Below are 23,283 nucleotides of genomic sequence, written 5' to 3'. Positions count from 1 at the left end.
ATCCGTCTCGAAGGAGTATTTATGTTTAATTTGCTGTTACTCAAACTGCTACTTATTCACGCTATATATTACCACACTACCTGACAGCCATGAGTAAATTGCATCATCATAAACCTTCGATAGCTCAGTTGCTAGAGCGGAGGACTGTAGTTGCTTAAATTGTCTTCTTAGGTCGCTTGTTAAAATCCGGCTCGAAGGATTATTTATGTTTAATTTGCTGTTACTCAAACTGCTTCTGATTCACGAAATATATTACCTCAATACCTGACAGCCATGTGTTAGTTATGTTGTCAAAAACCTTCGATAGCTCAGTTGGTAGAGCGGAGGACTGTAGTTGTTTAAATTGTCATCCTTAGGTCGCTGGTTCAAATCCGGCTCGAAGGAGTATTTATGTTTAATTTGCTTTTACTCAAACTGCTACTTATTCACGCTATAAATTACCACACTACCTGACAGCCATGTGTAATTTGCATTAACACAACCCTTCGATAGCTTTGTTGGTAGAGCGGAGGACTGTAGTTGTTTAAATTGTCGTCCTTAGGTCGCTGGTTCAATTCCGGCTCGAAGGAATATTTATGTTTAATTTGCTGTTACTCAAACTGCTTCTGATTTACGAAATATATTACCTCAATACCTGACAGCCATGTGTTAGTTATGTTGTCAAAAACCTTCGATAGCTCAGTTGGTAGAGCGGAGGACTGTAGTTGCTTAAATTGTCATCCTTAGGTCGCTGGTTCAAATCTGCTTGAAGGAGTATTAGTGTTTAATTTGCTGTTACTCAAACTGCTTCTGATTCACGGTATATATTACCACACTACCTGACAGCCATGTGTAATTTACAATCTCACGACCCTTCAATAGCTCAGTTGGTAGAGCGGAGGACTGTAGTTGTTTAAATTGTCATCCTTAGGTCGCTGGGTCAAATCCGGCTCGAAGGAGTATTTATGTTTAATTTGCTGTTACTCAAACTGCTACTTATTCACGCTATATATTACCACACTAGCTGACAGCCATGAGTAAATTACATCATCATAAGCCTTCGATAGCTCAGTTGGTAGAGCGGAGGACTGTAGTTGCTTAAATTGCCATCCTTAGGTCGCTGGTTCAAATCCGGCTCGAAGGAGTATTTATGTTTAATTTGCTGTTACTCAAACTGCTTCTGATTCACGGTATATATTACCACACTACCTGACAGCCATGTGTAATTTGCATTACCACAACCCTTCGATAGCTCAGTTGGTAGAGCGGAGGACTGTAGTTGTTTAAATTGTCATCCTTAGGTCGCTGGTTCAAATCCGGCTCGAAGGAGTATTTATGTTTAATTTGCTTTTACTCAAACTGCTACTTATTCACGCTATAAATTACCACACTACCTGACAGCCATGTGTAATTTGCATTAACACAACCCTTCGATAGCTCAGTTGGTAGAGCGGAGGACTGTAGTTGCTTAAATTGTCATCCTTAGGTCGCTGGTTCAAATCCGGCTCGAAGGAATATCTATGTTTAATTTGCTGTTACTCAAACTGCTACTTATTCACGGTATATATTACCACACTACCTGACAGCCATGTGTAATTTACATTCTCAAGACCCTTTGATAGCTCAGTTGGTAGAGCGGAGGACTGTAGTTGTTTAAATTGTCATCCTTAGGTCGCTGGTTCAAATCCGTCTCGAAGGAGTATTTATGTTTAATTTGCTGTTACTCAAACTGCTACTTATTCACGCTATATATTACCACACTACCTGACAGCCATGAGTAAATTGCATCATCATAAACCTTCGATAGCTCAGTTGCTAGAGCGGAGGACTGTAGTTGCTTAAATTGTCATTCTTAGGTCGCTGGTTAAAATCCGGCTCGAAGGATTATTTATGTTTAATTTGCTGTTACTCAAACTGCTTCTGATTCACGAAATATATTACCTCAATACCTGACAGCCATGTGTTAGTTATGTTGTCAAAAACCTTCGATAGCTCAGTTGGTAGAGCGGAGGACTGTAGTTGTTTAAATTGTCATCCTTAGGTCGCTGGTTCAAGTCCGGGTCCAAGGAATATATATGTTTAATTTGCTGTTACTCAAACTGCTACTTATTCACGCTATATATTACCACACTAACTGACAGCCATGAGTAAATTACATCATCATAAACCTTCGATAGTTCAGTTGGTAGAGCGGAGGACTGTAGTTGCTTAAATTGTCATCCTTAGGTCGCTGGTTCAAATCCGGCTCGAAGGAGTATTTATGTTTAATTTGCTGTTACCCGAACTGCTACTTATTCACGGTATATATTACCACACTACCTGACAGCCATGTGTAATTTACATTCTCACGACCCTTCGATAGCTCAGTTGGTAGAGCGGAGGACTGTAGTTGTATAAATTGTCATCCTTAGGTCGCTGGTTCAAATCCGGCTCGAAGGAGTATTTATGTTTAATTTGCTGTTACTCAAACTGCTACTTATTCACGCTATATATTACCACACTACCTGACAGCCATGTGTAAATTACATCATCATAAACCTTCGATAGCTCAGTTGGTAGAGCGGAGGACTGTAGTTGCTTAAATTGTCATCCTTAGGTCGCTGGTTCAAATCCGGCTTAAAAGAATATTTATGTTTAATTTGCTGTTACCCGAACTGCTACTTATTCACGGTATATATTACCACACTACCTGACAGCCATGTGTAATTTACATTCTCACGACCCTTCGATAGCTCAGTTGGTAGAGCGGAGGACTGTAGTTGTTTAAATGTTATCCTTAGGTCGCTGGTTCAAATCCGGCTCGAAGGAATATCTATGTTTAATTTGCTGTTACTCAAACTGCTTCTGATTCACGGTATATATTACCACACTACCTGACAGCCCTGTGTAATCTACATTATTATATCCCTTTCATAGCTCAGTTGGTAGAGCGTAGGACTGTAGTTGCTTAAATTGTCATTCTTATGTCGCTGGTTAAAATCCGGCTCGAAGGAATATTTATGTTTAATTTGCTGTTACTCAAACTGCTTCTGATTCACGAAATATATTACCTCAATACCTGACAGCCATGTGTTAGTTATGTTGTCAAAAACCTTCGATAGCTCAGTTGGTAGAGTGGAGGATTGTAGTTGCTTAAATTGTCATCCTTAGGTCGCTGGTTCAAATCTGCTTGAAGGAGTATTAATGTTTAATTTGCTGTTACTCAAACTGCTTCTGATTCACGGTATATATTACCACACTACCTGACAGCCATGTGTAATTTACAATCTCACGACCCTTCAATAGCTCAGTTGGTAGAGCGGAGGACTGTAGTTGTTTAAATTGTCATCCTTAGGTCGCTGGGTCAAATCCGGCTCGAAGGAGTATTTATGTTTAATTTGCTGTTACTCAAACTGCTACTTATTCACGCTATATATTACCACACTAGCTGACAGCCATGAGTAAATTACATCATCATAAGCCTTCGATAGCTCAGTTGGTAGAGCGGAGGACTGTAGTTGCTTAAATTGCCATCCTTAGGTCGCTGGTTCAAATCCGGCTCGAAGGAGTATTTATGTTTAATTTGCTGTTACTCAAACTGCTTCTGATTCACGGTATATATTACCACACTACCTGACAGCCATGTGTAATTTGCAGTACCACAACCCTTCGATAGCTCAGTTGGTAGAGCGGAGGACTGTAGTTGTTTAAATTGTCATCCTTAGGTCGCTGGTTCAAGTCCGGGTCCAAGGAAAATTTATGTTTAATTTGCTGTTACTCAAACTGCTACTTATTCACGCTATATATTACCACACTACCTGACAGCCATGAGTAAATTACATCATCATAAACCTTCGATAGCTCAGTTGGTAGAGCGGAGGACTGTAGTTGCTTAAATTGTCATCCTTAGGTCGCTGGTTCAAATCCGGCTCGAAGGAATATCTATGTTTAATTTGCTGTTACTCAAACTGCTACTTATTCACGGTATATATTACCACACTACCTGACAGCCATGTGTAATTTACATTCTCAAGACCCTTTGATAGCTCAGTTGGTAGAGCGGAGGACTGTAGTTGTTTAAATTGTCATCCTTAGGTCGCTGGTTCAAATCCGTCTCGAAGGAGTATTTATGTTTAATTTGCTGTTACTCAAACTGCTACTTATTCACGCTATATATTACCACACTACCTGACAGCCATGAGTAAATTGCATCATCATAAACCTTCGATAGCTCGGTTGCTAGAGCGGAGGACTGTAGTTGCTTAAATTGTCATTCTTAGGTCGCTGGTTAAAATCCGGCTCGAAGGATTATTTATGTTTAATTTGCTGTTACTCAAACTGCTTCTGATTCACGAAATATATTACCTCAATACCTGACAGCCATGTGTTAGTTATGTTGCCAAAAACCTTCGATAGCTCAGTTGGTAGAGCGGAGGACTGTAGTTGCTTAAATTGTCATCCTTAGGTCGCTGGTTCAAATCCGGCTTAAAAGAATATTTATGTTTAATTTGCGGTTACCCGAACTGCTACTTATTCACGGTATATATTACCACACTACCTGACAGCCATGTGTAATTTACATTCTCACGACCCTTCGATAGCTCAGTTGGTAGAGCGGAGGACTGTAGTTGTTTAAATTGTCATCCTTAGGTCGCTGGTTCAAATCCGGCTAGAAGGAGTATTTATGTTTAATTTGCTTTTACTCAAACTGCTACTTATTCACGCTATAAATTACCACACTACCTGACAGCCATGTGTAATTTGCATTAACACAACCCTTCGATAGCTTTGTGGGTAGAGCGGAGGACTGTAGTTGTTTAAATTGTCGTCCTTAGGTCGCTGGTTCAATTCCGGCTCGAAGGAATATTTATGTTTAATTTGCTGTTACTCAAACTGCTTCTGATTCACGAAATATATTACCTCAATACCTGACAGCCATGTGTTAGTTATGTTGTCAAAAACCTTCGATAGCTCAGTTGGTAGAGCGGAGGACTGTAGTTGCTTAAATTGTCATCCTTAGGTCGCTGGTTCAAATCTGCTTGAAGGTGTATTAGTGTTTAATTTGCTGTTACTCAAACTGCTTCTGATTCACGTTATATATTACCACACTACCTGACAGCCATGTGTAATTTACAATCTCACGACCCTTCAATAGCTCAGTTGGTAGAGCGGAGGACTGTAGTTGTTTAAATTGTCATCCTTAGGTCGCTGGGTCAAATCCGGCTCGAAGGAGTATTTATGTTTAATTTGCTGTTACTCAAACTGCTACTTATTCACGCTATATATTACCACACTACCTGACAGCCATGAGTAAATTGCATCATCATAAACCTTCGATAGCGCAGTTGCTAGAGCGGAGGACTGTAGTTGCTTAAATTGTCATTCTTAGGTCGCTGGTTAAAATCCGGCTCGAAGGATTATTTATGTTTAATTTGCTGTTACTCAAACTGCTTCTGATTCACGAAATATATTACCTCAATACCTGACAGCCATGTGTTAGTTATGTTGTCAAAAACCTTCGATAGCTCAGTTGGTAGAGCGGAGGACTGTAGTTGCTTAAATTGTCATCCTTAGGTCGCTGGTTCAAATCCGGCTTAAAAGAATATTTATGTTTAATTTGCTGTTACCCGAACTGCTACTTATTCACGGTATATATTACCACACTACCTGACAGCCATGTGTAATTTACATTCTCACGACCCTTCGATAGCTCAGTTGGTAGAGCGGAGGACTGTAGTTGTTTAAATTGTCATCCTTAGGTCGCTGGTTCAAATCCGGCTCGAAGGAGTATTTATGTTTAATTTGCTTTTACTCAAACTGCTACTTATTCACGCTATAAATTACCACACTACCTGACAGCCATGTGTAATTTGCATTAACACAACCCTTCGATAGCTTTGTTGGTAGAGCGGAGGACTGTAGTTGTTTAAATTGTCGTCCTTAGGTCGCTGGTTCAATTCCGGCTCGAAGGAATATTTATGTTTAATTTGCTGTTACTCAAACTGCTTCTGATTCACGAAATATATTACCTCAATACCTGACAGCCATGTGTTAGTTTTGTTGTCAAAAACCTTCGATAGCTCAGTTGGTAGAGCGGAGGACTGTAGTTGCTTAAATTGTCATCCTTAGGTCGCTGGTTCAAATCTGCTTGAAGGAGTATTAGTGTTTAATTTGCTGTTACTCAAACTGCTTCTGATTCACGGTAAATATTACCACACTACCTGACAGCCATGTGTAATTTACAATCTCACGACCCTTCAATAGCTCAGTTGGTAGAGCGGAGGACTGTAGTTGTTTAAATTGTCATCCTTAGGTCGCTGGGTCAAATCCGGCTCGAAGGAGTATTTATGTTTAATTTGCTGTTACTCAAACTGCTACTTATTCACGCTATATATTACCACACTAGCTGACAGCCATGAGTAAATTACATCATCATAAGCCTTCGATAGCTCAGTTGGTAGAGCGGAGGACTGTAGTTGCTTAAATTGCCATCCTTAGGTCGTTGGTTCAAATCCGGCTCGAAGGAGTATTTATGTTTAATTTGCTGTTACTCAAACTGCTTCTGATTCACTATATATATTACCACACTACCTGACAGCCATGTGTAATTTGCATTACCACAACCCTTCGATAGCTCAGTTGGTAGAGCGGAGGACTGTAGTTGTTTAAATTGTCATCCTTAGGTCGCTGGTTCAAGTCCGGGTCCAAGGAAAATTTATGTTTAATTTGCTGTTACTCAAACTGCTACTTATTCACGCTATATATTACCACACTACCTGACAGCCATGAGTAAATTACATCATCATTAACCTTCGATAGCTCAGTTGGTAGAGCGGAGGACTGTAGTTGCTTAAATTGTCATCCTTAGGTCGCTGGTTCAAATCCGGCTCGAAGGAATATCTATGTTTAATTTGCTGTTACTCAAACTGCTACTTATTCACGGTATATATTACCACACTACCTGACAGCCATGTGTAATTTACATTCTCAAGACCCTTTGATAGCTCAGTTGGTAGAGCGGAGGACTGTAGTTGTTTAAATTGTCATCCTTAGGTCGCTGGTTCAAATCCGTCTCGAAGGAGTATTTATGTTTAATTTGCTGTTACTCAAACTGCTACTTATTCACGCTATATATTACCACACTACCTGACAGCCATGAGTAAATTGCATCATCATAAACCTTCGATAGCTCAGTTGCTAGAGCGGAGGACTGTAGTTGCTTAAATTGTCATTCTTAGGTCGCTGGTTAAAATCCGTCTCGAAGGATTATTTATGTTTAATTTGCTGTTACTCAAACTGCTTCTGATTCACGAAATATATTACCTCAATACCTGACAGCCATGTGTTAGTTATGTTGTCAAAAACCTTCGATAGCTCAGTTGGTAGAGCGGAGGACTGTAGTTGCTTAAATTGTCATCCTTAGGTCGCTGGTTCAAATCCGGCTCGAAGGAGTATTTATGTTTAATTTGCTGTTACTCAAACTGCTACTTATTCACGCTATATATTACCACACTACCTGACAGCCATGTGTAAATTACACCATCGTAAACCTTCGATAGCTCAGTTGGTAGAGCGGAGTACTGTAGTTGCTTAAATTGTCATCCTTAGGTCGCTGGTTCAAATCCGGCTCGAAGGAATATCTATGTTTAATTTGCTGTTACTCAAACTGCTTCTGATTCACGGTATATATTACCACACTACCTGACAGCCCTGTGTAATCTACATTATTATAACCCTTTCATAGCTCAGTTGGTAGAGCGTAGGACTGTAGTTGCTTAAATTGTCATTCTTAGGTCGCTGGTTAAAATCCGGCTCGAAGGAATATTTATGTTTAATTTGCTGTTACTCAAACTGCTTCTGATTCACGAAATATATAACCACACTACCTGACAGCCATGTGTAATTTGCATTACCACAACCCTTCGATAGCTCAGTTGGTAGAGCGGAGGACTGTAGTTGTTTAAATTGTCATCCTTAGGTCGCTGGTTCAAGTCCGGGTCCAAGGAATATATATGTTTAATTTGCTGTTACTCAAACTGCTACTTATTCACGCTATATATTACCACACTAACTGACAGCCATGAGTAAATTACATCATCATAAACCTTCGATAGCTCAGTTGGTAGAGCGGAGGACTGTAGTTGCTTAAATTGTCATCCTTCGGTCGCTGGTTCAAATCCGGCTTAAAGGAATATTTATGTTTAATTTGCTGTTACCCGAACTGCTACTTATTCACGGTATATATTACCACACTACCTGACAGCCATGTGTAATTTACATTCTCACGACCCTTCGATAGCTCAGTTGGTAGAGCGGAGGACTGTAGTTGTTTAAATTGTCATCCTTAGGTCGCTGGTTCAAATCCGGCTCGAAGGAGTATTTATGTTTAATTTGCTGTTACTCAAACTGCTACTTATTCACGCTATATATTACCACACTACCTGACAGCCATGTGTAAATTACATCATCATAAACCTTCGATAGCTCAGTTGGTAGAGCGGAGGACTGTAGTTGCTTAAATTGTCATCCTTAGGTCGCTGGTTCAAATCCGGCTTAAAAGAATATTTATGTTTAATTTGCTGTTACCCGAACTGCTACTTATTCACGGTATATATTACCACACTACCTGACAGCCATGTGTAATTTACATTCTCACGACCCTTCGATAGCTCAGTTGGTAGAGCGGAGGACTGTAGTTGTTTAAATTGTCATCCTTAGCTCGCTGGTTCAAATCCGGCTCGAAGGAATATCTATGTTTAATTTGCTTTTACTCAAACTGCTTCTGATTCACGGTATATATTACCACACTACCTGACAGCCCTGTGTAATCTACATTGTTATAACCCTTTCATAGCTCAGTTGGTAGAGCGTAGGACTGTAGTTGATTAAATTGTCATTCTTAGGTCGCTGGTTAAAATCCGGCTCGAAGGAATATTTATGTTTAATTTGCTGTTACTCAAACTGCTTCTGATTCACGAAATATATTACCTCAATACCTGACAGCCATGTGTTAGTTATGTTGTCAAAAACCTTCGATAGCTCAGTTGGTAGAGCGGAGGATTGTAGTTGCTTAAATTGTCATCCTTAGGTCGCTGGTTCAAATCTGCTTGAAGGAGTATTAGTGTTTAATTTGCTGTTACTCAAACTGCTTCTGATTCACGGTATATATTACCACACTACCTGACAGCCATGTGTAATTTACAATCTTACGACCCTTCAATAGCTCAGTTGGTAGAGCGGAGGACTGTAGTTGCTTAAATTGTCATCCTTAGGTCGCTGGTTCAAATTCGGCTCGAAGGAGTATTTATGTTTAATTTGCTGTTATACAAACTGCTACTTATTCACGCTATATATTACCACACTACCTGACAGCCATGAGTAAATTACATCATCATAAACCTTCGATAGCTCAGTTGGTAGAGCGGAGGACTGTAGTTGCTTAAATTGTCATCCTTAGGTCGCTGGTTCAAATCCGGCTCGAAGGAATATCTATGTTTAATTTGCTGTTACTCAAACTGCTACTTATTCACGGTATATATTACCACACTACCTGACAGCCATGTGTAATTTTCATTCTCAAGACCCTTCGATAGCTCAGTTGGTAGAGCGGAGGACTGTAGTTGTTTAAATTGTCATCCTTAGGTCGCTGGTTCAAATCCGTCTCGAAGGAGTATTTATGTTTAATTTGCTGTTACTCAAACTGCTACTTATTCACGCTATATATTACCACACTACCTGACAGCCATGAGTAAATTGCATCATCATAAACCTTCGATAGCTCAGTTGCTAGAGCGGAGGACTGTAGTTGCTTAAATTGTCATTTTTAGGTCGCTGGTTAAAATCCGGCTCGAAGGATTATTTATGTTTAATTTGCTGTTACTCAAACTGCTTCTGATTCACGAAATATATTACCTCAATACCTGACAGCCATGTGTTAGTTATGTTGTCAAAAACCTTCAATAGCTCAGTTGGTAGAGCGGAGGACTGTAGTTGCTTAAATTGTCATCCTTAGGTCGCTGGTTCAAATCTGCTTGAAGGAGTATTAGTGTTTTATTTGCTGTTACTCAAACTGCTTCTGATTCACGGTATATATTACCACACTACCTGACAGCCATGTGTTATTTACGATGTCACGACCCTTCGATAGCTCAGTTGGTACAGCGGAGGACTGTAGTTGTTTAAATTGTCATCCTTAGGTCGCTGGTTCAAATCCGGCTCGAAGGAGTATGTATGTTTAATTTGCTTTTACTCAAACTGCTACTTATTCACGCTATAAATTACCACACTACCTGACAGCCATGTGTAAATTACATCATCATAAACCTTCGATAGCTCAGTTGGTAGAGCGGAGGACTGTAGCTGCTTAAATTGTCATCCTTAGGTCGCTGGTTCAAATCCGGCTCGAAGGAATATTTGTTTAATTTGCTGTTACCCGAACTGCTATTTATTCACGGTATATATTACCACACTACCTGACAGCCATGTGTAAATTACATCATCATAAACCTTCGATAGCTCAGTTGGTAGAGCGGAGTACAGTAGTTGTTTAAATTGTCATCCTTAGGTCGCTGGTTCAAATCCGGCTCGAAGGAGTATTTATGTTTAATTTGCTGTTACTCAAACTGCTACTTATTCACGCTATATAATACCACACTACCTGACAGCCATGTGTAAATCACACCATCACAAACCTTCGATAGCTCAGTTGGTAGAGTGGAGTACTGTAGTTGCTTAAATTGTCATCCTTAGGTCGCTGGTTCAAATCCGGCTCGAAGGAGTATTTTTGTTTAATTTGCTGTTACTCAAACTGCTACTTATTCACGCTATATATTACCACACTACCTGACAGCCATGTGTAAATTACATCATCATAAACCTTCGATAGCTCAGTTGGTAGAGCGGAGGACTGTAGTTGTTTAAGTTGTCATCCTTAGGTCGCTGGTTCAAATCCTGCTCGAAGGAGTATATATGTTTAATTTGCTGTTACTCAAACTGCTACTTATTCACGCTATATATTACCACACTACCTGACAGCCATGTGTAAATTACACCATCATAAACCTTCGATAGCTCAGTTGGTAGAGCGGAGTACTGTAGTTGCTTAAATTGTCATCCTTAGGTCGCTGGTTCAAATCCGGCTCAAAGGAATATGTATGTTTAATTTGCTGTTACTCAAACTGCTTCTGATTCACGAAATATATTACCTCAATACCTGACAGCCATGTGTTAGTTATGTTGTCAAAAACCTTCGATAGCTCAGTTGGTAGAGCGGAGGATTATATTTGCTTAAATTGTCATTCTTAGGTCGCTGGTTCAAATCCGGCTCGAAGGAATATCTATGTTTAATTTGCTGTTACTCAAACTGCTTCTGATTCACGGTATATATTACCACACTACCTGACAGCCCTGTGTAATCTACATTATTATAACCCTTTCATAGCTCAGTTGTTAGAGCGTAGGACTGTAGTTGCTTAAATTGTCATTCTTAGGTCGCTGGTTAAAATCCGGCTCGAAGGAATATGTATGTTTAATTTGCTGTTACTCAAACTGCTTCTGATTCACGAAATATATTACCTCAATACCTGACAGCCATGTGTTAGTTATGTTGTCAAAAACCTTCGATAGCTCAGTTGGTAGAGCGGAGGATTATATTTGCTTAAATTGTCATTCTTAGGTCGCTGGTTCAAATCCGGCTCGAAGGAATATCTATGTTCAATTTGCTGTTACTCAAACTGCTTCTGATTCACGGTATATATTACCACACTACCTGACAGCCATGTGTAATTTGCATTAACACAACCCTTCGATAGCTTTGTTGGAAGAGCGGAGGACTGTAGTTGTTTAAATTGTCATCCTTAGGTCGCTGGTTCAATTCCGGCTCGAAGGAATATTTATGTTTAATTTGCTGTTACCCGAACTGCTACTTATTCACGGTATATATTACCACACTACCTGACAGCCATGTGTAATTTACATTCTCACGACCCTTCGATAGCTCAGTTGGTAGAGCGGAGGACTGTAGTTGTTTAAATTGTCGTCCTTAGGTCGCTGGTTCAAATCCGGCTCGAAGGAGTATTTATGTTTAATTTGCTGTTACTCAAACTGCTACTTATTCACGCTATATATTACCACACTACCTGACAGCCATGAGTAAATTGCATCATCATAAACCTTCGATAGCTCAGTTGCTAGAGCGGAGGACTGTAGTTGCTTAAATTGTCATTCTTAGGTCGCTGGTTAAAATCCGGCTCGAAGGATTATTTATGTTTAATTTGCTGTTACTCAAACTGCTTCTGATTCACGAAATATATTACCTCAATACCTGACAGCCATGTGTTAGTTATGTTGTCAAAAACCTTCGATAGCTCAGTTGGTAGAGCGGAGGACTGTAGTTGCTTAAATTGTCATCCTTAGGTCGCTGGTTCAAATCCGGCTTAAAAGAATATTTATGTTTAATATGCTGTTACTCAAACTGCTTCTGATTCACGGTATATATTACCACACTACCTGATAGCCATGTGTAATTTACAATATCAAGACCCTTCGATAGCTCAGTTGGTACAGCGGAGGACTGTAGTTGTTTAAATTGTCATCCTTAGGTCGCTGGTTCAAATCCGTCTCGAAGGAGTATTTATGTTTAATTTGCTGTTACTCAAACTGCTACTTATTCACGCTATATATTACCACACTACCTGACAGCCATGAGTAAATTGCATCATCATAAACCTTTGATAGCTCAGTTGCTAGAGCGGAGGACTGTAGTTGCTTAAATTGTCATTCTTAGGTCGCTGGTTAAAATCCGGCTCGAAGGATTATTTATGTTTAATTTGCTGTTACTCAAACTGCTTCTGATTCACGAAATATATTACCTCAATACCTGACAGCCATGTGTTAGTTATGTTGTCAAAAACCTTCGATAGCTCAGTTGGTAGAGCGGAGGACTGTAGTTGCTTAAATTGTCATCCTTAGGTCGCTGGTTCAAATCTGCTTGAAGGAGTATTAGTGTTTAATTTGCTGTTACTCAAACTGCTTCTGATTCACGGTATATATTACCACACTACCTGACAGCCATGTGTAATTTACAATCTCACGACCCTTCGATAGCTCAGTTGGTAGAGCGGAGGACTGTAGTTGTTTAAATTGTCATCCTTAGGTCGCTGGTTCAAATCCGGCTCGAAGGAGTATTTATGTTTAATTTGCTGTTACTCAAACTTCTACTTATTCACGCTATAAATTACCACACTACCTGACAGCCATGTGTAAATTACATCATCATAAACCTTCGATAGCTCAGTTGGTAGAGCGGAGGACTGTAACTGCTTAAATTGTCATCCTTAGGTCGCTGGTTCAAATCCGGCTTGAAGGAATATTTATGTTTAATTTGCTGTTACCCGAACTGCTACTTATTCACGGTATATATTACCACACTACCTGACAGCCATGTGTAAATTACATCATCATAAACCTTCGATAGCTCAGTTGGTAGAGCGGAGGACTGTAGTTGTTTAAATTGTCATCCTTAGGTCGCTGGTTCAAATCCGGCTCGAAGGAGTATTTATGTTTAATTTGCTGTTACTCAAACTGCTACTTATTCAAGGTATATATTACCACACTACCTGACAGCCATGTGTAAATTACATCGTCATAAACCTTCGATAGCTCAGTTGGTAGAGCGGAGTACAGTAGTTGTTTAAATTGTCATCCTTAGGTCGCTGGTTCAAATCCGGCTCGAAGGAGTATTTATGTTTAATTTGCTGTTACTCAAACTGCTACTTATTCACGCTATATATTACCACACTACCTGACAGCCATGTTTAAATCACACCATCACAAACCTTCGATAGCTCAGTTGGTAGAGCGGAGTACTGTAGTTGCTTAAATTGTCATCCTTAGGTCGCTGGTTCACATCCGGCTCGAAGGAATATCTATGTTTAATTTGCTGTTACTCAAACTGCTTCTGATTCACGGTATATATTACCACACTACCTGACAGCCCTGTGTAATCTACATTATTATAACCCTTTCATAGCTCAGTTGGTAGAGCGTAGGACTGTAGTTGCTTAAATTGTCATTCTTAGGTCGCTGGTTAAAATCCGGCTCGAAGGAATATTTATGTTTAATTTGCTGTTACTCAAACTGCTTCTGATTCACGAAATATATTACCTCAATACCTGACAGCCATGTGTTAGTTATGTTGTCAAAAACCTTCGATAGCTCAGTTGGTAGAGCGGAGGACTGTAGTTGCTTAAATTGTCATCCATAGGTCGCTGGTTCAAATCTGCTTGAAGGAGTATTAGTGTTTAATTTGCTGTTACTCAAACTGCTACTTATTCACGGTATATATTACCACATTACCTGACAGCCATGTGTAATTTACATTCTCAAGACCCTTCGATAGCTCAGTTGGTAGAGCGGAGGACTGTAGTTGTTTAAATTGTCATCCTTAGGTCGCTGGTTCAAATCCGGCTCGAAGGAGTATTTATGTTTAATTTGCTGTTACTCAAACTGCTACTTATTCACGCTATATATTACCACACTACCTGACAGCCATGAGTAAATTGCATCATCATAAACCTTCGATAGCTCAGTTGCTAGAGCGGAGGACTGTAGTTGCTTAAATTGTCATTCTTAGGTCGCTGGTTAAAATCCGGCTCGAAGGAATATTTATGTTTAATTTGCTATTACTCAAACTGCTTCTGATTCACGCTATATATTACCACACTACCTGACAGTCATGTGTAATTTGCATTACCACAACCCTTCGATAGCTCAGTTGGTACAGGGGAGGACTGTACTTGTTTAAATTGTCATACTTAGGTCGCTGGTTCAAATCTGCTTGAAGGAGTATTAGTGTTTAATTTGCTGTTACTCAAACTGCTTCTGATTCACGGTATATATTACCACACTACCTGACAGCCATGTGTAATTTACAATCTCACGACCCTTCGATAGCTCAGTTGGTTCAGCGGAGGGCTGTAGTTGTTTAAATTGTCATCCTTAGGTCGCTGGTTCAATTCCGGCTCGAAGGAATATTTATGTTTAATTTGCTGTTACCCGAACTGCTACTTATTCACGGTATATATTACCACAATACCTGACAGCCATGTGTTAGTTACGTTGTCAAAAACCTTTGATAGCTCAGTTGGTAGAGCGGAGGACTGTAGTTGTTTAAATTGTCATCCTTAGGTGCTTATTCAAATCCGGCTCGAAGGAGTATTTATGTTTAATTTGCTGTTACTCAAACTGCTACTTATTCACGCTATATATTACCACACTACCTGACAGCCATGTGTAAATTACATCATCATAAACCTTCGATAGCTCAGTTGGTTGAGCGGAGGACTGTAGTTGCTTAAATTGTCATCCTTAGGTCGCTGGTTCAAATCCGGTTTAAAGGAATATTTATGTTTAATTTGCTGTTACCCGAACTGCTACTTATTCACGGTATATATTACCACACTACCTGACAGCCATGTGTAATTTACATTTTCACGACCCTTCGATAGCTCAGTTGGTAGAGCGGAGGACTGTACTTGTTTAAATTGTCATCCTTAGGTCGCTGGTTCAAATCCGGCTCGAAGGAGTATTTATGTTTAATTTGCTGTTACTCAAACTGCTACTTATTCACGCTATATATTACCACACTACCTGACAGCCATGAGTAAATTTCATCATCATAAACCTTCGATAGCTCAGTTGCTAGAGCGGAGGACTGTAGTTGCTTAAATTGTCATTCTTAGGTCGCTGGTTAAAATCCGGCTCGAAGGATTATTTATGTTTAATTTGCTGTTACCCAAACTGCTTCTGATTCACGAAATATATTACCTCAATACCTGACAGCCATGTGTTAGTTATGTTGTCAAAAACCTTCGACAGCTCAGTTGGTAGATCGGAGGACTGTATTTGCTTAAATTGTCATCCTTAGGTCGCTGGTTCAAATCTGCTTGAAGGAGTATTAGTGTTTAATTTGCTGTTACTCAAACTGCTTCTGATTCACGGTATATATTACCACACTACCTGACAGCCATGTGTAATTTACAATCTCACAAACCCTTCGATAGCTCAGTTGGTAGAGCGGAGGACTGTAGTTGTTTAAATTGTCATCATTAGGTCGCTGGTTCAAATCCGGCTCGAAGGAGTATTTATGTTTAATTTGCTGTTACTCAAACTGCTACTTATTCACGCTATATATTACCACACTACCTGACAGCCATGTGTAAATTACATCGTCATTAACCTTCGATAGCTCAGTTGGTAGAGCGGAGGACTGTAGCTGCTTAAATTGTCATCCTTAGGTCGCTGGTTCAAATCCGGCTCGAAGGAATGTTTAAGTTTAATTTGCTGTTACCCGAACTGCTACTTATTCACGGTATATATTACCACACTACCTGACAGCCATGTGTAAATTACATCATCATAAACCTTCGATAGCTCAGTTGGTAGAGCGGAGGACTGTAGTTGTTTAAATTGTCATCCTTAGGTCGCTGGTTCAAATCCGGCTCGAAGGAGTATTTATGTTTAATTTGCTGTTACTCAAACTGCTACTTATTCACGCTATATATTACCACACTACCTGACAGCCATGTGTAAATTACATCGTCATTAACCTTCGATAGCTCAGTTGGTAGAGCGGAGGACTGTAGTTGTTTAAATTGTCATCCTTAGGTCGCTGGTTCAAAACCGGCTCAAAGGAGTATTTATGTTTAATTTGCTGTTACTCAAACTGCTACTTATTCACGCTATATATTACCACACTACCTGACAGCCATGTGTAAATCACACCATCACAAACCTTCGATAGCTCAGTTGGTAGAGTGGAGTTACTCAAACTGCTTCTGATTCACGAAATATATTACCTCAATACCTGACAGCCATGTGTTAGTTATGTTGTCAAAAACCTTCGATAGCTCAGTTGGTAGAGCGGAGGATTGTAGTTGCTTAAATTGTCGTCCTTAGGTCGCTGGGTCAAATCCGGCTCGAAGGAGTATTTATGTTTAATTTGCTGTTACTCAAACTGCTACTTATTCACGCTATATATTACCACACTACCTGACAGCCATGAGTAAATTACATCATCATAAGCCTTCGATAGCTCAGTTGGTAGAGCGGAGGACTGTAGTTGCTTAAATTGCCATCCTTAGGTCGCTGGTTCAAATCCGGCTCGAAGGAGTATTAGTGTTTAATTTGCTGTTACTCAAACTGCTTCTGATTCACTGTATATATTACCACACTACCTGACAGCCATGAGTAAATTGTATCATCATACACCTTCGATAGCTCAGTTGGTAGAGCGGAGGACTGTAGTTGTTTAAATTGTCATCCTTAGGTCGCTGGTTCAAGTCCGGGTCCAAGGAATATTTATGTTTAATTTGCTGTTACTCAAACTGCTACTTATTCACGCTATATATTACCACACTACCTGACAGCCATGAGTAAATTACATCATCATAAACCTTCGATAGCTCAGTTGGTAGAGCGGAGGACTGTAGTTGCTTAACTTGTCATCCTTAGGTCGCTGGTTCAAATCCGGCTCGAAGGAATATCTATGTTTAATTTGCTGTTACTCAAACTGCTACTTATTCACGGTATATATTACCACACTACCTGACAGCCATGTGTAATTTACATTCTCACGACCCTTCGATAGCTCAGTTGGTAGAGCGGAGGACTGTAGTTGTTTAAATTGTCATCCTTAGGTCGCTGGTTCAAATCCGGCTCGAAGGAATATCTATGTTTAATTTGCTGTTACTCAAACTGCTTCTGATTCACGGTATATATTACCACACTACCTGACAGCCAGCCATGTGTTAGTTATGTTGTCAAAAACCTTCGATAGCTCAGTTGGTAGAGCGGAGGACTGTAGTTGCTTAAATTGTCATCCTTAGGTCGCTGGTTCAAATCTGCTTGGAGGAGTATTAGTGTTTAATTTGCTGTTACTCAAACTGCTACTTATTCACGGTATATATTACCACATTACCTGACAGCCATGTGTAATTTACATTCTCAAGACCCTTCGATAGCTCAGTTGGTAGAGCGGAGGACTGTAGATGTTTAAATTGTCATCCTTAGGTCGCTGGTTCAAATCCGGCTCGAAGGAGTATTTATGTTTAATTTGCTGTTACTCAAACTGCTACTTATTCACGCTATATATTACCACACTACCTGACAGCCATGAGTAAATTGCATCATCATAAACCTTCGATAGCTCAGTTGCTAGAGCGGAGGACTGTAGTTGCTTAAATTGTCATTCTTAGGTCGCTGGTTAAAATCCAGCTCGAAGGAATATTTATGTTTAATTTGCTATTACTCAAACTGCTTCTGATTCACGCTATATATTACCACACTACCTGACAGTCATGTGTAATTTGCATTACCACAACCCTTCGATAGCTCAGTTGGTACAGGGGAGGACTGTACTTGTTTAAATTGTCATCCTTAGGTCGCTGGTTCAAATCTGCTTGAAGGAGTATTAGTGTTTAATTTGCTGTTACTCAAACTGCTTCTGATTCACGGTATATATTACCACACTACCTGACAGCCATGTGTAATTTACAATCTCACGACCCTTCGATAGCTCAGTTGGTACAGCGGAGGACTGTAGTTGTTTAAATTGTCATCCTTAGGTCGCTGGTTCAAATCCGGCTCGAAGGAGTATTTATGTTTAATTTGCTTTTACTCAAACTGCTACTTATTCACGCTATATATTACCACACTACCTGACAGCCATGTGTAAATTACATCATCATAAACCTTCGATAGCTCAGTTGGTAGAGCGGAGGACTGTAGTTGTTTAAATTGTCATCCTTAGGTCGCTGGTTCAAATCCGGCTTAAAGGAATATTTATGTTTAATTTGCTGTTACCCGAACTGCTACTTATTCACGGTATATATTACCCCAATACCTGACAGCCATGTGTTAGTTACGTTGTCAAAAACCTTTGATAGCTCAGTTGGTAGAGCGGAGGACTGTAGTTGTTTAAATTGTCATCCTTAGGTGCTTATTCAAATCCGGCTCGAAGGAGTATTTATGTTTAATTTGCTGTTACTCAAACTGCTACTTATTCACGCTATATATTACCACACTACCTGACAGCCATGTGTAAATTACATCATCATAAACCTTCGATAGCTCAGTTGGTTGAGCGGAGGACTGTAGTTGCTTAAATTGTCATCCTTAGGTCGCTGGTTCAAATCCGGCTTAAAGGAATATTTATGTTTAATTTGCTGTTACCCGAACTGCTACTTATTCACGGTATATATTACCACACTACCTGACAGCCATGTGTAATTTACATTTTCACGACCCTTCGATAGCTCAGTTGGTAGAGCGGAGGACTGTACTTGTTTAAATTGTCATCCTTAGGTCGCTGGTTCAAATCCGGCTCTAAGGAGTATTTATGTTTAATTTGCTGTTACTCAAACTGCTACTTATTCACGCTATATATTACCACACTACCTGACAGCCATGAGTAAATTGCATCATCATAAACCTTCGATAGCTCAGTTGCTAGAGCGGAGGACTGTAGTTGCTTAAATTGTCATTCTTAGGTCGCTGGTTAAAATCCGGTTCGAAGGATTATTTATGTTTAATTTGCTGTTACCCAAACTGCTTCTGATTCACGAAATATATTACCTCAATACCTGACAGCCATGTGTTAGTTATGTTGTCAAAAACCTTCGACAGCTCAGTTGGTAGATCGGAGGACTGTATTTGCTTAAATTGTCATCCTTAGGTCGCTGGTTCAAATCTGCTTGAAGGAGTATTAGTGTTTAATTTGCTGTTACTCAAACTGCTTCTGATTCACGGTATATATTACCACACTACCTGACAGCCATGTGTAATTTACAATCTCACAAACCCTTCGATAGCTCAGTTGGTAGAGCGGAGGACTGTAGTTGTTTAAATTGTCATCCTTAGGTCGCTGGTTCAAATCCGGCTCGAAGGAGTATTTATGTTTAATTTGCTGTTACTCAAACTGCTACTTATTCACGCTATATATTACCACACTACCTGACAGCCATGTGTAAATTACATCATCATAAACCTTCGATAGCTCAGTTGGTAGAGCGGAAGACTGTAGCTGCTTAAATTGTCATCCTTAGGTCGCTGGTTCAAATCCGGCTCGAAGGAATATTTAAGTTTAATTTGCTGTTACCCGAACTGCTACTTATTCACGGTATATATTACCACACTACCTGACAGCCATGTGTAAATTACATCATCATAAACCTTCGATAGCTCAGTTGGTAGAGCGGAGGACTGTAGTTGTTTAAATTGTCATCCTTAGGTCGCTGGTTCAAATCCGGCTCGAAGGAGTATTTATGTTTAATTTGCTGTTACTCAAACTGCTACTTATTCACGCTATATATTACCACACTACCTGACAGCCATGTGTAAATGACATCGTCATTAACCTTCGATAGCTCAGTTGGTAGAGCGGAGGACTGTAGTTGTTTAAATTGTCATCCTTAGGTCGCTGGTTCAAAACCGGCTCAAAGGAGTATTTATGTTTAATTTGCTGTTACTCAAACTGCTACTTATTCACGCTATATATTACCACACTACCTGACAGCCATGTGTAAATCACACCATCACAAACCTTCGATAGCTCAGTTGGTAGAGTGGAGTTACTCAAACTGCTTCTGATTCACGAAATATATTACCTCAATACCTGACAGCCATGTGTTAGTTATGTTGTCAAAAACCTTTGATAGCTCAGTTGGTAGAGCGGAGGATTGTAGTTGCTTAAATTGTCATCCTTAGGTCGCTGGGTCAAATCCGGCTCGAAGGAGTATTTATGTTTAATTTGCTGTTACTCAAACTGCTACTTATTCACGCTATATATTACCACACTACCTGACAGCCATGAGTAAATTACATCATCATAAGCCTTCGATAGCTCAGTTGGTAGAGCGGAGGACTGTAGTTGCTTAAAATGCCATCCTTAGGTCGCTGGTTCAAATCAGGCTCGAAGGAGTATTAGTGTTTAATTTGCTGTTACTCAAACTGCTTCTGATTTACGGTATATATTACCACACTACCTGACAGCCATGAGTAAATTGTATCATCATAAACCTTCGATAGCTCAGTTGGTAGAGCGGAGGACTGTAGTTGTTTAAATTGTCATCCTTAGGTCGCTGGTTCAAGTCCGGGTCCAAGGAATATTTATGTTTAATTTGCTGTTACTCAAACTGCTACTTATTCACGCTATATATTACCACACTACCTGACAGCCATGAGTAAATTACATCATCATAAACCTTCGATAGCTCAGTTGGTAGAGCGGAGGACTGTAGTTGCTTAACTTGTCATCCTTAGGTCGCTGGTTCAAATCCGGCTCAAAGGAATATCTATGTTTAATTTGCTGTTACTCAAACTGCTACCTATTCACGGTATATATTACCACACTACCTGACAGCCATGTGTAATTTACATTCTCAAGACCCTTCGATAGCTCAGTTGGTAGAGCGGAGGACTGTAGATGTTTAAATTGTCATCCTTAGGTCGCTGGTTCAAATCCGGCTCGAAGAAGTATTTATGTTTAATTTGCTGTTACTCAAACTGCTACTTATTCACGCTATATATTACCACACTACCTGACAGCCATGAGTAAATTGCATCATCATAAACCTTCGATAGCTCAGTTGGTAGAGCGGAGGACTGTAGTTGTTTAAATTGTCATCCTTAGGTCGCTGGTTCAATTCCGGATTGAAGGAATATCTATGTTTAATTTGCTGTTACTCAAACTGCTACTTATTCACGGTATATATTACCACACTACCTGACAGCCATGAGTAAATTGCATCATCATAAACCTTCGATAGCTCAGTTGCTAGAGCGGAGGACTGTAGTTGTTTAAATTGTCATTCTTAGGTCGCTGGTTAAAATCCGGCTCGAAGGATTATTTATGTTTAATTTGCTGTTACCCAAACTGCTTCTGATTCACGAAATATATTACCTCAATACCTGACAGCCATGTGTTAGTTATGTTGTCAAAAACCTTCGACAGCTCAGTTGGTAGATTGGAGGACTGTATTTGCTTAAATTGTCATCCTTAGGTCGCTGGTTCAAATCTGCTCGAAGGAGTATTAGTGTTTAATTTGCTGTTACTCAAACTGCTTCTGATTCACGGTATATATTACCACACTACCTGACAGCCATGTGTAATTTACAATCTCACAAACCCTTCGATAGCTCAGTTGGTAGAGCGGAGGACTGTAGTTGTTTAAATTGTCATCCTTAGGTCGCTGGTTCAAATCCGGCTCGAAGGAGTATTTATGTTTAATTTGCTGTTACTCAAACTGCTACTTATTCAAGCTATATATTACCACACTACCTGACAGCCTTGTGTAAATTACATCATCATAAACCTTCAATAGCTCAGTTGGTAGAGCGGAGGACTGTAGCTGCTTAAATTGTCATCCTTAGTTCACTGGTTCAAATCCGGCTCGAAGGAATATTTAAGTTTAATTTGCTGTTACCCGAACTGCTACTTATTCACGGTATATATTACCACACTACCTGACAGCCATGTGTAAATTACATCATCATAAACCTTCGATAGCTCAGTTGGTAGAGCGGAGGACTGTAGTTGTTTAAATTGTCATCCTTAGGTCGCTGGTTCAAATCCGGCTCGAAGGAGTATTTATGTTTAATTTGCTGTTACTCAAACTGCTACTTATTCACGCTATATTTTACCACACTACCTGACAGCCATGTGTAAATTACATCGTCATAAACCTTCGATAGCTCAGTTGGTAGAGCGGAGGACTGTAGTTGTTTAAATTGTAATCCTTAGGTCGCTGGTTCAAATCCGGCTCGAAGGAGTATTTATGTTTAATTTGCTGTTACTCAAACTGCTACTTATTCACGCTATATATTACCACACTACCTGACAGCCATGTGTAAATTACATCGTCATTAACCTTCGATAGCTCAGTTGGTAGAGCGGAGGACTGTAGTTGTTTAAATTGTCATCCTTAGGTCGCTGGTTCAAAACCGGCTCAAAGGAGTATTTATGTTTAATTTGCTGTTACTCAAACTGCTACTTATTCACGCTATATATTACCACACTACCTGAGAGCCATGTGTAAATCACACCATCACAAACCTTCGATAGCTCAGTTGGTAGAGTGGAGTACTGTAGTTGCTTAAATTGTCATCCTTAGGTCGCTGGTTCAAATCCGGCTCGAAGGAGTATTTATGTTTAATTTGCTGTTACTCAAACTGCTACTTATTCACGCTATATATTACCACACTACCTGACAGCCATGTGTATATTATCATAAACCTTTGATAGCTCAGTTGGTAGAGCGGAGGACTGTA

The 23,283-nt window shown here is 39.8% G+C and overlaps 31 non-coding genes across 31 annotated transcripts; all 31 read left to right on the top strand.

The window, feature by feature from the left end:
• The first annotated feature begins 297 nt into the window (after positions 1–297).
• trnay-gua (transfer RNA tyrosine (anticodon GUA)) lies at positions 298–384 on the top strand. The gene is given in 2 exon segments: positions 298–334; positions 349–384. It is a non-coding gene; the product is annotated as a tRNA-Tyr (tRNA).
• Positions 385–1,036: 652 nt separating this feature from the next.
• Positions 1,037–1,123, top strand: trnay-gua (transfer RNA tyrosine (anticodon GUA)). The gene is given in 2 exon segments: positions 1,037–1,073; positions 1,088–1,123. It is a non-coding gene; the product is annotated as a tRNA-Tyr (tRNA).
• A 98-nt stretch (positions 1,124–1,221) lies between these two features.
• trnay-gua (transfer RNA tyrosine (anticodon GUA)) lies at positions 1,222–1,308 on the top strand. The gene is given in 2 exon segments: positions 1,222–1,258; positions 1,273–1,308. It is a non-coding gene; the product is annotated as a tRNA-Tyr (tRNA).
• Positions 1,309–1,406: 98 nt separating this feature from the next.
• Positions 1,407–1,493, top strand: trnay-gua (transfer RNA tyrosine (anticodon GUA)). The gene is given in 2 exon segments: positions 1,407–1,443; positions 1,458–1,493. It is a non-coding gene; the product is annotated as a tRNA-Tyr (tRNA).
• An 838-nt stretch (positions 1,494–2,331) lies between these two features.
• On the top strand, positions 2,332–2,418 carry trnay-gua (transfer RNA tyrosine (anticodon GUA)). Its single transcript is given in 2 exon segments — positions 2,332–2,368; positions 2,383–2,418. It is a non-coding gene; the product is annotated as a tRNA-Tyr (tRNA).
• Positions 2,419–2,701: 283 nt separating this feature from the next.
• Positions 2,702–2,787, top strand: trnay-gua (transfer RNA tyrosine (anticodon GUA)). Its single transcript is given in 2 exon segments — positions 2,702–2,738; positions 2,752–2,787. It is a non-coding gene; the product is annotated as a tRNA-Tyr (tRNA).
• Positions 2,788–3,439: 652 nt separating this feature from the next.
• Positions 3,440–3,526, top strand: trnay-gua (transfer RNA tyrosine (anticodon GUA)). Its single transcript is given in 2 exon segments — positions 3,440–3,476; positions 3,491–3,526. It is a non-coding gene; the product is annotated as a tRNA-Tyr (tRNA).
• A 283-nt stretch (positions 3,527–3,809) lies between these two features.
• On the top strand, positions 3,810–3,896 carry trnay-gua (transfer RNA tyrosine (anticodon GUA)). Its single transcript is given in 2 exon segments — positions 3,810–3,846; positions 3,861–3,896. It is a non-coding gene; the product is annotated as a tRNA-Tyr (tRNA).
• A 1,762-nt stretch (positions 3,897–5,658) lies between these two features.
• On the top strand, positions 5,659–5,745 carry trnay-gua (transfer RNA tyrosine (anticodon GUA)). Its single transcript is given in 2 exon segments — positions 5,659–5,695; positions 5,710–5,745. It is a non-coding gene; the product is annotated as a tRNA-Tyr (tRNA).
• Positions 5,746–6,767: 1,022 nt separating this feature from the next.
• trnay-gua (transfer RNA tyrosine (anticodon GUA)) lies at positions 6,768–6,854 on the top strand. Its single transcript is given in 2 exon segments — positions 6,768–6,804; positions 6,819–6,854. It is a non-coding gene; the product is annotated as a tRNA-Tyr (tRNA).
• Positions 6,855–7,322: 468 nt separating this feature from the next.
• On the top strand, positions 7,323–7,409 carry trnay-gua (transfer RNA tyrosine (anticodon GUA)). The gene is given in 2 exon segments: positions 7,323–7,359; positions 7,374–7,409. It is a non-coding gene; the product is annotated as a tRNA-Tyr (tRNA).
• An 838-nt stretch (positions 7,410–8,247) lies between these two features.
• trnay-gua (transfer RNA tyrosine (anticodon GUA)) lies at positions 8,248–8,334 on the top strand. The gene is given in 2 exon segments: positions 8,248–8,284; positions 8,299–8,334. It is a non-coding gene; the product is annotated as a tRNA-Tyr (tRNA).
• Positions 8,335–9,356: 1,022 nt separating this feature from the next.
• trnay-gua (transfer RNA tyrosine (anticodon GUA)) lies at positions 9,357–9,443 on the top strand. Its single transcript is given in 2 exon segments — positions 9,357–9,393; positions 9,408–9,443. It is a non-coding gene; the product is annotated as a tRNA-Tyr (tRNA).
• Positions 9,444–10,280: 837 nt separating this feature from the next.
• On the top strand, positions 10,281–10,367 carry trnay-gua (transfer RNA tyrosine (anticodon GUA)). Its single transcript is given in 2 exon segments — positions 10,281–10,317; positions 10,332–10,367. It is a non-coding gene; the product is annotated as a tRNA-Tyr (tRNA).
• Positions 10,368–11,203: 836 nt separating this feature from the next.
• Positions 11,204–11,290, top strand: trnay-aua (transfer RNA tyrosine (anticodon AUA)). The gene is given in 2 exon segments: positions 11,204–11,240; positions 11,255–11,290. It is a non-coding gene; the product is annotated as a tRNA-Tyr (tRNA).
• A 283-nt stretch (positions 11,291–11,573) lies between these two features.
• Positions 11,574–11,660, top strand: trnay-aua (transfer RNA tyrosine (anticodon AUA)). The gene is given in 2 exon segments: positions 11,574–11,610; positions 11,625–11,660. It is a non-coding gene; the product is annotated as a tRNA-Tyr (tRNA).
• A 1,392-nt stretch (positions 11,661–13,052) lies between these two features.
• Positions 13,053–13,139, top strand: trnay-gua (transfer RNA tyrosine (anticodon GUA)). Its single transcript is given in 2 exon segments — positions 13,053–13,089; positions 13,104–13,139. It is a non-coding gene; the product is annotated as a tRNA-Tyr (tRNA).
• A 98-nt stretch (positions 13,140–13,237) lies between these two features.
• trnay-gua (transfer RNA tyrosine (anticodon GUA)) lies at positions 13,238–13,324 on the top strand. Its single transcript is given in 2 exon segments — positions 13,238–13,274; positions 13,289–13,324. It is a non-coding gene; the product is annotated as a tRNA-Tyr (tRNA).
• Positions 13,325–13,422: 98 nt separating this feature from the next.
• trnay-gua (transfer RNA tyrosine (anticodon GUA)) lies at positions 13,423–13,509 on the top strand. Its single transcript is given in 2 exon segments — positions 13,423–13,459; positions 13,474–13,509. It is a non-coding gene; the product is annotated as a tRNA-Tyr (tRNA).
• An 837-nt stretch (positions 13,510–14,346) lies between these two features.
• Positions 14,347–14,433, top strand: trnay-gua (transfer RNA tyrosine (anticodon GUA)). Its single transcript is given in 2 exon segments — positions 14,347–14,383; positions 14,398–14,433. It is a non-coding gene; the product is annotated as a tRNA-Tyr (tRNA).
• A 1,761-nt stretch (positions 14,434–16,194) lies between these two features.
• On the top strand, positions 16,195–16,281 carry trnay-gua (transfer RNA tyrosine (anticodon GUA)). The gene is given in 2 exon segments: positions 16,195–16,231; positions 16,246–16,281. It is a non-coding gene; the product is annotated as a tRNA-Tyr (tRNA).
• Positions 16,282–16,379: 98 nt separating this feature from the next.
• Positions 16,380–16,466, top strand: trnay-gua (transfer RNA tyrosine (anticodon GUA)). Its single transcript is given in 2 exon segments — positions 16,380–16,416; positions 16,431–16,466. It is a non-coding gene; the product is annotated as a tRNA-Tyr (tRNA).
• A 574-nt stretch (positions 16,467–17,040) lies between these two features.
• Positions 17,041–17,127, top strand: trnay-gua (transfer RNA tyrosine (anticodon GUA)). The gene is given in 2 exon segments: positions 17,041–17,077; positions 17,092–17,127. It is a non-coding gene; the product is annotated as a tRNA-Tyr (tRNA).
• Positions 17,128–17,410: 283 nt separating this feature from the next.
• Positions 17,411–17,497, top strand: trnay-gua (transfer RNA tyrosine (anticodon GUA)). Its single transcript is given in 2 exon segments — positions 17,411–17,447; positions 17,462–17,497. It is a non-coding gene; the product is annotated as a tRNA-Tyr (tRNA).
• Positions 17,498–17,595: 98 nt separating this feature from the next.
• Positions 17,596–17,682, top strand: trnay-gua (transfer RNA tyrosine (anticodon GUA)). The gene is given in 2 exon segments: positions 17,596–17,632; positions 17,647–17,682. It is a non-coding gene; the product is annotated as a tRNA-Tyr (tRNA).
• A 286-nt stretch (positions 17,683–17,968) lies between these two features.
• trnay-gua (transfer RNA tyrosine (anticodon GUA)) lies at positions 17,969–18,055 on the top strand. Its single transcript is given in 2 exon segments — positions 17,969–18,005; positions 18,020–18,055. It is a non-coding gene; the product is annotated as a tRNA-Tyr (tRNA).
• A 1,761-nt stretch (positions 18,056–19,816) lies between these two features.
• Positions 19,817–19,903, top strand: trnay-gua (transfer RNA tyrosine (anticodon GUA)). Its single transcript is given in 2 exon segments — positions 19,817–19,853; positions 19,868–19,903. It is a non-coding gene; the product is annotated as a tRNA-Tyr (tRNA).
• Positions 19,904–20,186: 283 nt separating this feature from the next.
• trnay-gua (transfer RNA tyrosine (anticodon GUA)) lies at positions 20,187–20,273 on the top strand. Its single transcript is given in 2 exon segments — positions 20,187–20,223; positions 20,238–20,273. It is a non-coding gene; the product is annotated as a tRNA-Tyr (tRNA).
• Positions 20,274–22,142: 1,869 nt separating this feature from the next.
• Positions 22,143–22,229, top strand: trnay-gua (transfer RNA tyrosine (anticodon GUA)). The gene is given in 2 exon segments: positions 22,143–22,179; positions 22,194–22,229. It is a non-coding gene; the product is annotated as a tRNA-Tyr (tRNA).
• Positions 22,230–22,512: 283 nt separating this feature from the next.
• trnay-gua (transfer RNA tyrosine (anticodon GUA)) lies at positions 22,513–22,599 on the top strand. The gene is given in 2 exon segments: positions 22,513–22,549; positions 22,564–22,599. It is a non-coding gene; the product is annotated as a tRNA-Tyr (tRNA).
• A 98-nt stretch (positions 22,600–22,697) lies between these two features.
• trnay-gua (transfer RNA tyrosine (anticodon GUA)) lies at positions 22,698–22,784 on the top strand. Its single transcript is given in 2 exon segments — positions 22,698–22,734; positions 22,749–22,784. It is a non-coding gene; the product is annotated as a tRNA-Tyr (tRNA).
• The last annotated feature ends 499 nt before the right edge of the window (positions 22,785–23,283 follow it).

This window comes from Misgurnus anguillicaudatus, chromosome 1, assembly GCF_027580225.2.
Source record: "Misgurnus anguillicaudatus chromosome 1, ASM2758022v2, whole genome shotgun sequence".
NCBI lineage: Eukaryota > Metazoa > Chordata > Actinopteri > Cypriniformes > Cobitidae > Misgurnus > Misgurnus anguillicaudatus.
Note: the sequence above shows the minus strand (reverse complement) of the source record. Positions and strands in the feature narration are given on the sequence as shown.